Below are 12,567 nucleotides of genomic sequence, written 5' to 3'. Positions count from 1 at the left end.
GTTTTTCAGCCAGAAATAAACGCGTTTTCTCAGCCCTTAGAATCACAGTGTATCTGCCTGGCTCAGAAGAGCCCACTGAGTCAGCCCTTAACCCCAGTGTGCTGAAATTGTCAAAACGTGTTTTTCAGCAGAAATGAACACGTTTTGGCAACTTTGGTCACCACCATGTAACTTATAGGGCAGGAACAGCACAGTTTTCAAAACGTGTTTTTCAGCCCTTAGATTCGCAGTGTATCTGCCTGGCTCAGAAGAGCCCACTGAGTCAGCCCTTAACCCCAGTGTGCTGAAATTGTCAAAACGTGTTTTTCAGCAGAAATAAACACGTTTTGGCAACTTTGGTCACCACCATGTAACTTATAGGGCAGGAACAGCACAATTTTCAAAACGTGTTTTTCAGTCCGAAATAAACGCGTTTTCTCAGCCCTTAGAATCGCAGTGTATCTGCCTGGCTCTGAAGAGCCCACTGTGTCAGCCCTTAACCCCAGTGTGCTGAAATTGTCAAAACGTGTTTTTCAGCAGAAATGAACACGTTTTGGCAACTTTGGTCACCACCATGTAACTTATAGGGCAAGAACAGCACAGTTTTCAAAACGTGTTTTTCAGCCCGAAATAAACGCGTTTTCTCAGCCCTTGGAATCGCAGTGTATCTGCCTGGCTCAGAAGAGCCCACTGAGTCAGCCCTTTACCCCAGTGTGCTGAAATTGTCAAAACGTGTTTTTCAGCAGAAATAAACACGTTTTGGCAACTTTGGTCACCAGCATGTAACTTATAGGGCAAGAACAGCACAGTTTTCAAAACGTGTTTTTCAGCCCGAAATAAATGCGTTTTCTCAGCCCTTGGAATCGCAGTGTATCTGCCTGGCTCAGAAGAGCCCACTGAGTCAGCCCATAACCCCAGTGTGCTGAAATTGTCAAAACGTGTTTTTCAGCAGAAATAAACACGTTTTGGCAACTTTGGTCTCCCCCATGTAAGTTATAGGGCAGGAACAGCACAGTTTTCAAAACGTGTTTTTCAGCCCGAAATAAACGCGTTTTCTCAGCCCTTAGATTCGCAGTGTATCTGCCTGGCTCAGAAGAGCCCACTGAGTCAGCCCTTAACCCCAGTGTGCTGAAATTGTCAAAACGTGTTTTTCAGCAGAAATAAACAAGTTTTGGCAACTTTGGTCACCAGCATGTAACTTATAGGGCAAGTACAGCACAGTTTTCAAAACGTGTTTTTCAGCCCGAAATAAACGCGTTTTCTCAGACCTCCGAATCGCAGTGTAACTGACTGGCTCAGAAGAGCCCACTGAGTCAGCCCTTAACCCCAGTGTGCTGAAGTTGTCAAAACGTGTTTTTCAGCAGAAATAAACACGTTTTGGCAACTTTGGTCACCACCATGTAACTTATAGGGCATGAACAGCACAGTTTTCAAAACGTGTTTTTCAGCCCGAAATAAACGCGTTTTCTCAGCCCTTAGAATCGCAGTGTATCTGTCTGGCTCAGAAGAGCCCACTGAGTCAGCCCTTAACCCCAGTGTGCTGAAGTTGTCAAAACGTGTATTTCAGCAGAAATAAACACGTTTTGGCAACTTTGGTCACCACCATGTAACTTATAGGGCAGGAACAGCACAGTTTTCAAAACGTGTTTTTCAGCCCGAAATAAACGCGTTTTCTCAGCCCTTAGAATCGCAGTGTATCTGCCTGGCTCTGAAGAGCCCACTGTGTCAGCCCTTAACCCCAGTGTGCTGAAATTGTCAAAACGTGTTTTTCAGCAGAAATAAACACGTTTTGGCAACTTTGGTCACCACCATGTAACTTATAGGGCAAGAACAGCACAGTTTTCAAAACGTGTTTTTCAGCCCGAAATAAACGCGTTTTCTCAGCCCTTAGATTCGCAGTGTATCTGCCTGGCTCAGAAGAGCCCACTGAGTCAGCCCTTAACCCCAGTGTGCTGAAATTGTCAAAACGTGTTTTTCAGTAGAAATAAACACGTTTTGGCAACTTTGGTAACCACTATGTAACTTATAGGGCAGGAACAGCACAGTTTTCAAAACGTGTTTTTCAGCCCGAAATAAACGCGTTTTCTCAGCCCTTAGAATCGCAGTGTATCTGCCTGGCTCTGAAGAGCCCACTGAGTCAGCCCTTAACCCCAGTGTGCTGAAATTGTCAAAACGTGTTTTTCAGCAGAAATAAACACGTTTTGGCAACTTTGGTCACCACCATGTAACTTATAGGGCAAGAACAGCACAGTTTTCAAAACGTGTTTTTCAGCCCGAAATAAACGCGTTTTCTCAGCCCTTAAAATCACAGTGTATCTGCCTGGCTCAGAAGAGCCCACTGAGTCAGCCCTTAACCCCAGTGTGCTGAAATTGTTAAAACGTGTTTTTCAGCAGAAATAAACACGTTTTGGCAACTTTGGTCACCACCATGTAACTTATAGGGCAAGAACAGCACTGTTTTCAAAACGTGTTTTTCAGCCCGAAATAAACGCGTTTTCTCAGCCCTTAGAATCGCAGTGTATCTGCCTGGCTCAGAAGAGCCCACTGAGTCAGCCCTTAACCCCAGTGTGCTGAAGTTGTCAAAACGTGTATTTCATCAGAAATAAACACGTTTTGGCAACTTTGGTCACCACCATGTAACTTATAGGGCAGGAACAGCACAGTTTTCAAAACGTGTTTTTCAGCCCGAAATAAACGCGTTTTCTCAGCCCTTAGAATCGCAGTGTATCTGCCTGGCTCTGAAGAGCCCACTGTGTCAGCCCTTAACCCCAGTGTGCTGAAATTGTCAAAACGTGTTTTTCAGCAGAAATAAACACGTTTTGGCAACTTTGGTCACCACCATATAACTTATAGGGCAAGAACAGCACAGTTTTCAAAACGTGTTTTTCAGCCCGAAATAAACGCGTTTTCTCAGCCCTTAGAATCGCAGTGTATCTGCCTGGCTCAGAAGAGCCCACTGAGTCAGCCCTTAAGCCCAGTGTGCTGAAGTTGTCAAAACGTGTTTTTCAGCAGAAATAAACACGTTTTGGCAACTTTGGTCACCAGCATGTAACTTATAGGGCAGGAACAGCACAGTTTTCAAAACGTGTTTTTCAGCCCGAAATAAACGCGTTTTCTCAGCCCTTAAAATCACAGTGTATCTGCCTGGCTCAGAAGAGCCCACTGAGTCAGCCCTTAACCCCAGTGTGCTGAAATTGTTAAAACGTGTTTTTCAGCAGAAATAAACACGTTTTGGCAACTTTGGTCACCACCATGTAACTTATAGGGCAAGAACAGCACTGTTTTCAAAACGTGTTTTTCAGCCCGAAATAAACGCGTTTTCTCAGCCCTTAGAATCGCAGTGTATCTGCCTGGCTCAGAAGAGCCCACTGAGTCAGCCCTTAACCCCAGTGTGCTGAAGTTGTCAAAACGTGTATTTCATCAGAAATAAACACGTTTTGGCAACTTTGGTCACCACCATGTAACTTATAGGGCAGGAACAGCACAGTTTTCAAAACGTGTTTTTCAGCCCGAAATAAACGCGTTTTCTCAGCCCTTAGAATCGCAGTGTATCTGCCTGGCTCTGAAGAGCCCACTGTGTCAGCCCTTAACCCCAGTGTGCTGAAATTGTCAAAACGTGTTTTTCAGCAGAAATAAACACGTTTTGGCAACTTTGGTCACCACCATATAACTTATAGGGCAAGAACAGCACAGTTTTCAAAACGTGTTTTTCAGCCCGAAATAAACGCGTTTTCTCAGCCCTTAGAATCGCAGTGTATCTGCCTGGCTCAGAAGAGCCCACTGAGTCAGCCCTTAAGCCCAGTGTGCTGAAGTTGTCAAAACGTGTTTTTCAGCAGAAATAAACACGTTTTGGCAACTTTGGTCACCAGCATGTAACTTATAGGGCAGGAACAGCACAGTTTTCAAAACGTGTTTTTCAGCCCGAAATAAACGCGTTTTCTCAGCCCTTAAAATCACAGTGTATCTGCCTGGCTCAGAAGAGCCCACTGAGTCAGCCCTTAACCCCAGTGTGCTGAAATTGTTAAAACGTGTTTTTCAGCAGAAATAAACACGTTTTGGCAACTTTGGTCACCACCATGTAACTTATAGGGCAAGAACAGCACTGTTTTCAAAACGTGTTTTTCAGCCCGAAATAAACGCGTTTTCTCAGCCCTTAGAATCGCAGTGTATCTGCCTGGCTCAGAAGAGCCCACTGAGTCAGCCCTTAACCCCAGTGTGCTGAAGTTGTCAAAACGTGTATTTCAGCAGAAATAAACACGTTTTGGCAACTTTGGTCACCACCATGTAACTTATAGGGCAGGAACAGCACAGTTTTCAAAACGTGTTTTTCAGCCCGAAATAAACGCGTTTTCTCAGCCCTTAGAATTGCAGTGTATCTGCCTGGCTCTGAAGCGCCCACTGAGTCAGCCCTTAACCCCAGTGTGCTGAAATTGTCAAAACGTGTTTTTCAGCAGAAATAAACACGTTTTGGCAACTTTGGTTACCACCATGTAACTTATAGGGCAAGAACAGCACAGTTTTCAAAACGTGTTTTTCAGCCCGAAATAAACGCGTTTTCTCAGCCCTTGGAATCGCAGTGTATCTGCCTGGCTCAGAAGAGCCCACTGAGTCAGCCCTTTACCCCAGTGTGCTGAAATTGTCAAAACGTGTTTTTCAGCAGAAATAAACGCGTTTTCTCAGCCCTTAAAATCACAGTGTATCTGCCTGGCTCTGAAGAGCCCACTGAGTCAGCCCTTAACACCAGTGTGCTGAAATTGTCAAAACGTGTTTTTCAGCAGAAATAAACACGTTTTGGCAACTTTGGTCACCACCATGTAACTTATAGGGCAAGAACAGCACAGTTTTCAAAACGTGTTTTTCAGCCCGAAATAAACGCGTTTTCTCAGCCCTTAAAATCACAGTGTATCTGCCTGGCTCAGAAGAGCCCACTGAGTCAGCCCTTAACCCCAGTGTGCTGAAATTGTTAAAACGTGTTTTTCAGCAGAAATAAACACGTTTTGGCAACTTTGGTCACCACCATGTAACTTATAGGGCAAGAACAGCACAGTTTTCAAAACGTGTTTTTCAGCCCGAAATAAACGCGTTTTCTCAGCTCTTAAAATCACAGTGTATCTGCATGGCTCAGAAGAGCCCACTGAGTCAGCCCTTAACCCCAGTGTGCTGAAATTGTTAAAACGTGTTTTTCAGCAGAAATAAACACGTTTTGGCAACTTTGGTCACCACCATGTAACTTATAGGGCAAGAACAGCACAGTTTTCAAAACGTGTTTTTCAGCCCGAAATAAACGCGTTTTCTCAGCCCTTGGAATCGCAGTGTATCTGCCTGGCTCAGAAGAGCCCACTGAGTCAGCCCTTTACCCCAGTGTGCTGAAATTGTCAAAACGTGTTTTTCAGCAGAAATAAACACGTTTTGGCAACTTTGGTTACCACCATGTAACTTATAGGGCAAGAACAGCACAGTTTTCAAAACGTGTTTTTCAGCCCGAAATAAACGCGTTTTCTCAGCCCTTGGAATCGCAGTGTATCTGCCTGGCTCAGAAGAGCCCACTGAGTCAGCCCTTTACCCCAGTGTGCTGAAATTGTCAAAACGTGTTTTTCAGCAGAAATAAACACGTTTTGGCAACTTTGGTCTCCAGCATGTAACTTATAGGGCAGGAACAGCACAGTTTTCAAAACGTGTTTTCCAGCCCGAAATAAACGCGTTTTCTCAGCCCTTAAAATCACAGTGTATCTGCCTGGCTCTGAAGAGCCCACTGAGTCAGCCCTTAACACCAGTGTGCTGAAATTGTCAAAACGTGTTTTTCAGCAGAAATAAACACGTTTTGGCAACTTTGGTCACCACCATGTAACTTATAGGGCAAGAACAGCACAGTTTTCAAAACGTGTTTTTCAGCCCGAAATAAACGCGTTTTCTCAGCCCTTAAAATCACAGTGTATCTGCCTGGCTCAGAAGAGCCCACTGAGTCAGCCCTTAACCCCAGTGTGCTGAAATTGTTAAAACGTGTTTTTCAGCAGAAATCAACACGTTTTGGCAACTTTGGTCACCACCATGTAACTTCTAGGGCAAGAACAGCACAGTTTTCAAAACGTGTTTTTCAGCCCGAAATAAACGCGTTTTCTCAGCTCTTAAAATCACAGTGTATCTGCATGGCTCAGAAGAGCCCACTGAGTCAGCCCTTAACCCCAGTGTGCTGAAATTGTTAAAACGTGTTTTTCAGCAGAAATAAACACGTTTTGGCAACTTTGGTCACCACCATGTAACTTATAGGGCAAGAACAGCACAGTTTTCAAAACGTGTTTTTCAGCCCGAAATAAACGCGTTTTCTCAGCCCTTGGAATCGCAGTGTATCTGCCTGGCTCAGAAGAGCCCACTGAGTCAGCCCTTTACCCCAGTGTGCTGAAATTGTCAAAACGTGTTTTTCAGCAGAAATAAACACGTTTTGGCAACTTTGGTCACCAGCATGTAACTTATAGGGCAGGAACAGCACAGTTTTCAAAACGTGTTTTTCAGCCCGAAATAAACGCGTTTTCTCAGCCCTTAAAATCACAGTGTATCTGCCTGGCTCTGAAGAGCCCACTGAGTCAGCCCTTAACACCAGTGTGCTGAAATTGTCAAAACGTGTTTTTCAGCAGAAATAAACACGTTTTGGCAACTTTGGTCACCACCATGTAACTTATAGGGCAAGAACAGCACAGTTTTCAAAACGTGTTTTTCAGCCCGAAATAAACGCGTTTTCTCAGCCCTTAAAATCACAGTGTATCTGCCTGGCTCAGAAGAGCCCACTGAGTCAGCCCTTAACCCCAGTGTGCTGAAATTGTTAAAACGTGTTTTTCAGCAGAAATAAACACGTTTTGGCAACTTTGGTCACCACCATGTAACTTATAGGGCAGGAACAGCACAGTTTTCAAAACGTGTTTTTCAGCCCGAAATAAACGCGTTTTCTCAGCCCTTAGAATCGCAGTGTATCTGCCTGGCTCTGAAGCGCCCACTGAGTCAGCCCTTAACCCCAGTGTGCTGAAATTGTCAAAACGTGTTTTTCAGCAGAAATAAACACGTTTTGGCAACTTTGGTTACCACCATGTAACTTATAGGGCAAGAACAGCACAGTTTTCAAAACGTGTTTTTCAGCCCGAAATAAACGCGTTTTCTCAGCCCTTGGAATCGCAGTGTATCTGCCTGGCTCAGAAGAGCCCACTGAGTCAGCCCTTTACCCCAGTGTGCTGAAATTGTCAAAACGTGTTTTTCAGCAGAAATAAACACGTTTTGGCAACTTTGGTCACCAGCATGTAACTTATAGGGCAAGAACAGCACAGTTATCAAAACGTGTTTTTCAGCCCGAAATAAACGCGTTTTCTCAGCCCTTAGAATCGCAGTGTATCTGCCTGGCTCTGAAGAGCCCACTGAGTCAGCCCTTAACCCCAGTGTGCTGAAATTGTCAAAACGTGTTTTTCAGCAGAAATAAACACGTTTTGGCAACTTTGGTCACCACCATGTAACTTATAGGGCAAGAACAGCACAGTTTTCAAAACGTGTTTTTCAGCCCGAAATAAACGCGTTTTCTCAGCCCTTAGAATCGCAGTGTATCTGTCTGGCTCAGAAGAGCCCACTGAGTCAGCCCTTAACCCCAGTGTGCTGAAGTTGTCAAAACGTGTATTTCAGCAGAAATAAACACGTTTTGGCAACTTTGGTCACCACCATGTAACTTATAGGGCAGGAACAGCACAGTTTTCAAAACGTGTTTTTCAGCCCGAAATAAACGCGTTTTCTCAGCCCTTAGAATCGCAGTGTATCTGCCTGGCTCTGAAGAGCCCACTGTGTCAGCCCTTAACCCCAGTGTGCTGAAATTGTCAAAACGTGTTTTTCAGCAGAAATAAACACGTTTTGGCAACTTTGGTCACCACCATATAACTTATAGGGCAAGAACAGCACAGTTTTCAAAACGTGTTTTTCAGCCCGAAATAAACGCGTTTTCTCAGCCCTTAGAATCGCAGTGTATCTGCCTGGCTCAGAAGAGCCCACTGAGTCAGCCCTTAAGCCCAGTGTGCTGAAGTTGTCAAAACGTGTATTTCAGCAGAAATAAACACGTTTTGGCAACTTTGGTCACCACCATGTAACTTATAGGGCAGGAACAGCACAGTTTTCAAAACGTGTTTTTCAGCCCGAAATAAACGCGTTTTCTCAGCCCTTAGAATTGCAGTGTATCTGCCTGGCTCTGAAGCGCCCACTGAGTCAGCCCTTAACCCCAGTGTGCTGAAATTGTCAAAACGTGTTTTTCAGCAGAAATAAACACGTTTTGGCAACTTTGGTTACCACCATGTAACTTATAGGGCAAGAACAGCACAGTTTTCAAAACGTGTTTTTCAGCCCGAAATAAACGCGTTTTCTCAGCCCTTGGAATCGCAGTGTATCTGCCTGGCTCAGAAGAGCCCACTGAGTCAGCCCTTTACCCCAGTGTGCTGAAATTGTCAAAACGTGTTTTTCAGCAGAAATAAACGCGTTTTCTCAGCCCTTAAAATCACAGTGTATCTGCCTGGCTCTGAAGAGCCCACTGAGTCAGCCCTTAACACCAGTGTGCTGAAATTGTCAAAACGTGTTTTTCAGCAGAAATAAACACGTTTTGGCAACTTTGGTCACCACCATGTAACTTATAGGGCAAGAACAGCACAGTTTTCAAAACGTGTTTTTCAGCCCGAAATAAACGCGTTTTCTCAGCCCTTAAAATCACAGTGTATCTGCCTGGCTCAGAAGAGCCCACTGAGTCAGCCCTTAACCCCAGTGTGCTGAAATTGTTAAAACGTGTTTTTCAGCAGAAATAAACACGTTTTGGCAACTTTGGTCACCACCATGTAACTTATAGGGCAAGAACAGCACAGTTTTCAAAACGTGTTTTTCAGCCCGAAATAAACGCGTTTTCTCAGCTCTTAAAATCACAGTGTATCTGCATGGCTCAGAAGAGCCCACTGAGTCAGCCCTTAACCCCAGTGTGCTGAAATTGTTAAAACGTGTTTTTCAGCAGAAATAAACACGTTTTGGCAACTTTGGTCACCACCATGTAACTTATAGGGCAAGAACAGCACAGTTTTCAAAACGTGTTTTTCAGCCCGAAATAAACGCGTTTTCTCAGCCCTTGGAATCGCAGTGTATCTGCCTGGCTCAGAAGAGCCCACTGAGTCAGCCCTTTACCCCAGTGTGCTGAAATTGTCAAAACGTGTTTTTCAGCAGAAATAAACACGTTTTGGCAACTTTGGTTACCACCATGTAACTTATAGGGCAAGAACAGCACAGTTTTCAAAACGTGTTTTTCAGCCCGAAATAAACGCGTTTTCTCAGCCCTTGGAATCGCAGTGTATCTGCCTGGCTCAGAAGAGCCCACTGAGTCAGCCCTTTACCCCAGTGTGCTGAAATTGTCAAAACGTGTTTTTCAGCAGAAATAAACACGTTTTGGCAACTTTGGTCTCCAGCATGTAACTTATAGGGCAGGAACAGCACAGTTTTCAAAACGTGTTTTCCAGCCCGAAATAAACGCGTTTTCTCAGCCCTTAAAATCACAGTGTATCTGCCTGGCTCTGAAGAGCCCACTGAGTCAGCCCTTAACACCAGTGTGCTGAAATTGTCAAAACGTGTTTTTCAGCAGAAATAAACACGTTTTGGCAACTTTGGTCACCACCATGTAACTTATAGGGCAAGAACAGCACAGTTTTCAAAACGTGTTTTTCAGCCCGAAATAAACGCGTTTTCTCAGCCCTTAAAATCACAGTGTATCTGCCTGGCTCAGAAGAGCCCACTGAGTCAGCCCTTAACCCCAGTGTGCTGAAATTGTTAAAACGTGTTTTTCAGCAGAAATCAACACGTTTTGGCAACTTTGGTCACCACCATGTAACTTATAGGGCAAGAACAGCACAGTTTTCAAAACGTGTTTTTCAGCCCGAAATAAACGCGTTTTCTCAGCTCTTAAAATCACAGTGTATCTGCATGGCTCAGAAGAGCCCACTGAGTCAGCCCTTAACCCCAGTGTGCTGAAATTGTTAAAACGTGTTTTTCAGCAGAAATAAACACGTTTTGGCAACTTTGGTCACCACCATGTAACTTATAGGGCAAGAACAGCACAGTTTTCAAAACGTGTTTTTCAGCCCGAAATAAACGCGTTTTCTCAGCCCTTGGAATCGCAGTGTATCTGCCTGGCTCAGAAGAGCCCACTGAGTCAGCCCTTTACCCCAGTGTGCTGAAATTGTCAAAACGTGTTTTTCAGCAGAAATAAACACGTTTTGGCAACTTTGGTCACCAGCATGTAACTTATAGGGCAGGAACAGCACAGTTTTCAAAACGTGTTTTTCAGCCCGAAATAAACGCGTTTTCTCAGCCCTTAAAATCACAGTGTATCTGCCTGGCTCTGAAGAGCCCACTGAGTCAGCCCTTAACACCAGTGTGCTGAAATTGTCAAAACGTGTTTTTCAGCAGAAATAAACACGTTTTGGCAACTTTGGTCACCACCATGTAACTTATAGGGCAAGAACAGCACAGTTTTCAAAACGTGTTTTTCAGCCCGAAATAAACGCGTTTTCTCAGCCCTTAAAATCACAGTGTATCTGCCTGGCTCAGAAGAGCCCACTGAGTCAGCCCTTAACCCCAGTGTGCTGAAATTGTTAAAACGTGTTTTTCAGCAGAAATAAACACGTTTTGGCAACTTTGGTCACCACCATGTAACTTATAGGGCAGGAACAGCACAGTTTTCAAAACGTGTTTTTCAGCCCGAAATAAACGCGTTTTCTCAGCCCTTAGAATCGCAGTGTATCTGCCTGGCTCTGAAGCGCCCACTGAGTCAGCCCTTAACCCCAGTGTGCTGAAATTGTCAAAACGTGTTTTTCAGCAGAAATAAACACGTTTTGGCAACTTTGGTTACCACCATGTAACTTATAGGGCAAGAACAGCACAGTTTTCAAAACGTGTTTTTCAGCCCGAAATAAACGCGTTTTCTCAGCCCTTGGAATCGCAGTGTATCTGCCTGGCTCAGAAGAGCCCACTGAGTCAGCCCTTTACCCCAGTGTGCTGAAATTGTCAAAACGTGTTTTTCAGCAGAAATAAACACGTTTTGGCAACTTTGGTCACCAGCATGTAACTTATAGGGCAAGAACAGCACAGTTATCAAAACGTGTTTTTCAGCCCGAAATAAACGCGTTTTCTCAGCCCTTAGAATCGCAGTGTATCTGCCTGGCTCTGAAGAGCCCACTGAGTCAGCCCTTAACCCCAGTGTGCTGAAATTGTCAAAACGTGTTTTTCAGCAGAAATAAACACGTTTTGGCAACTTTGGTCACCACCATGTAACTTATAGGGCAAGAACAGCACAGTTTTCAAAACGTGTTTTTCAGCCCGAAATAAACGCGTTTTCTCAGCCCTTAGAATCGCAGTGTATCTGTCTGGCTCAGAAGAGCCCACTGAGTCAGCCCTTAACCCCAGTGTGCTGAAGTTGTCAAAACGTGTATTTCAGCAGAAATAAACACGTTTTGGCAACTTTGGTCACCACCATGTAACTTATAGGGCAGGAACAGCACAGTTTTCAAAACGTGTTTTTCAGCCCGAAATAAACGCGTTTTCTCAGCCCTTAGAATCGCAGTGTATCTGCCTGGCTCTGAAGAGCCCACTGTGTCAGCCCTTAACCCCAGTGTGCTGAAATTGTCAAAACGTGTTTTTCAGCAGAAATAAACACGTTTTGGCAACTTTGGTCACCACCATGTAACTTATAGGGCAAGAACAGCACAGTTTTCAAAACGTGTTTTTCAGCCCGAAATAAACGCGTTTTCTCAGCCCTTAGATTCGCAGTGTATCTGCCTGGCTCAGAAGAGCCCACTGAGTCAGCCCTTAACCCCAGTGTGCTGAAATTGTCAAAACGTGTTTTTCAGTAGAAATAAACACGTTTTGGCAACTTTGGTAACCACTATGTAACTTATAGGGCAGGAACAGCACAGTTTTCAAAACGTGTTTTTCAGCCCGAAATAAACGCGTTTTCTCAGCCCTTAGAATCGCAGTGTATCTGCCTGGCTCTGAAGAGCCCACTGAGTCAGCCCTTAACCCCAGTGTGCTGAAATTGTCAAAACGTGTTTTTCAGCAGAAATAAACACGTTTTGGCAACTTTGGTCACCACCATGTAACTTATAGGGCAAGAACAGCACAGTTTTCAAAACGTGTTTTTCAGCCCGAAATAAACGCGTTTTCTCAGCCCTTAAAATCACAGTGTATCTGCCTGGCTCAGAAGAGCCCACTGAGTCAGCCCTTAACCCCAGTGTGCTGAAATTGTTAAAACGTGTTTTTCAGCAGAAATAAACACGTTTTGGCAACTTTGGTCACCACCATGTAACTTATAGGGCAAGAACAGCACTGTTTTCAAAACGTGTTTTTCAGCCCGAAATAAACGCGTTTTCTCAGCCCTTAGAATCGCAGTGTATCTGCCTGGCTCAGAAGAGCCCACTGAGTCAGCCCTTAACCCCAGTGTGCTGAAGTTGTCAAAACGTGTATTTCATCAGAAATAAACACGTTTTGGCAACTTTGGTCACCACCATGTAACTTATAGGGCAGGAACAGCACAGTTTTCAA

The sequence above is a fragment of the Atractosteus spatula genome, chromosome 28 (assembly GCF_055471065.1).
Source record: "Atractosteus spatula isolate fAtrSpa1 chromosome 28, fAtrSpa1.hap1, whole genome shotgun sequence".
Lineage (NCBI taxonomy): Eukaryota > Metazoa > Chordata > Actinopteri > Semionotiformes > Lepisosteidae > Atractosteus > Atractosteus spatula.
Note: the sequence above shows the minus strand (reverse complement) of the source record.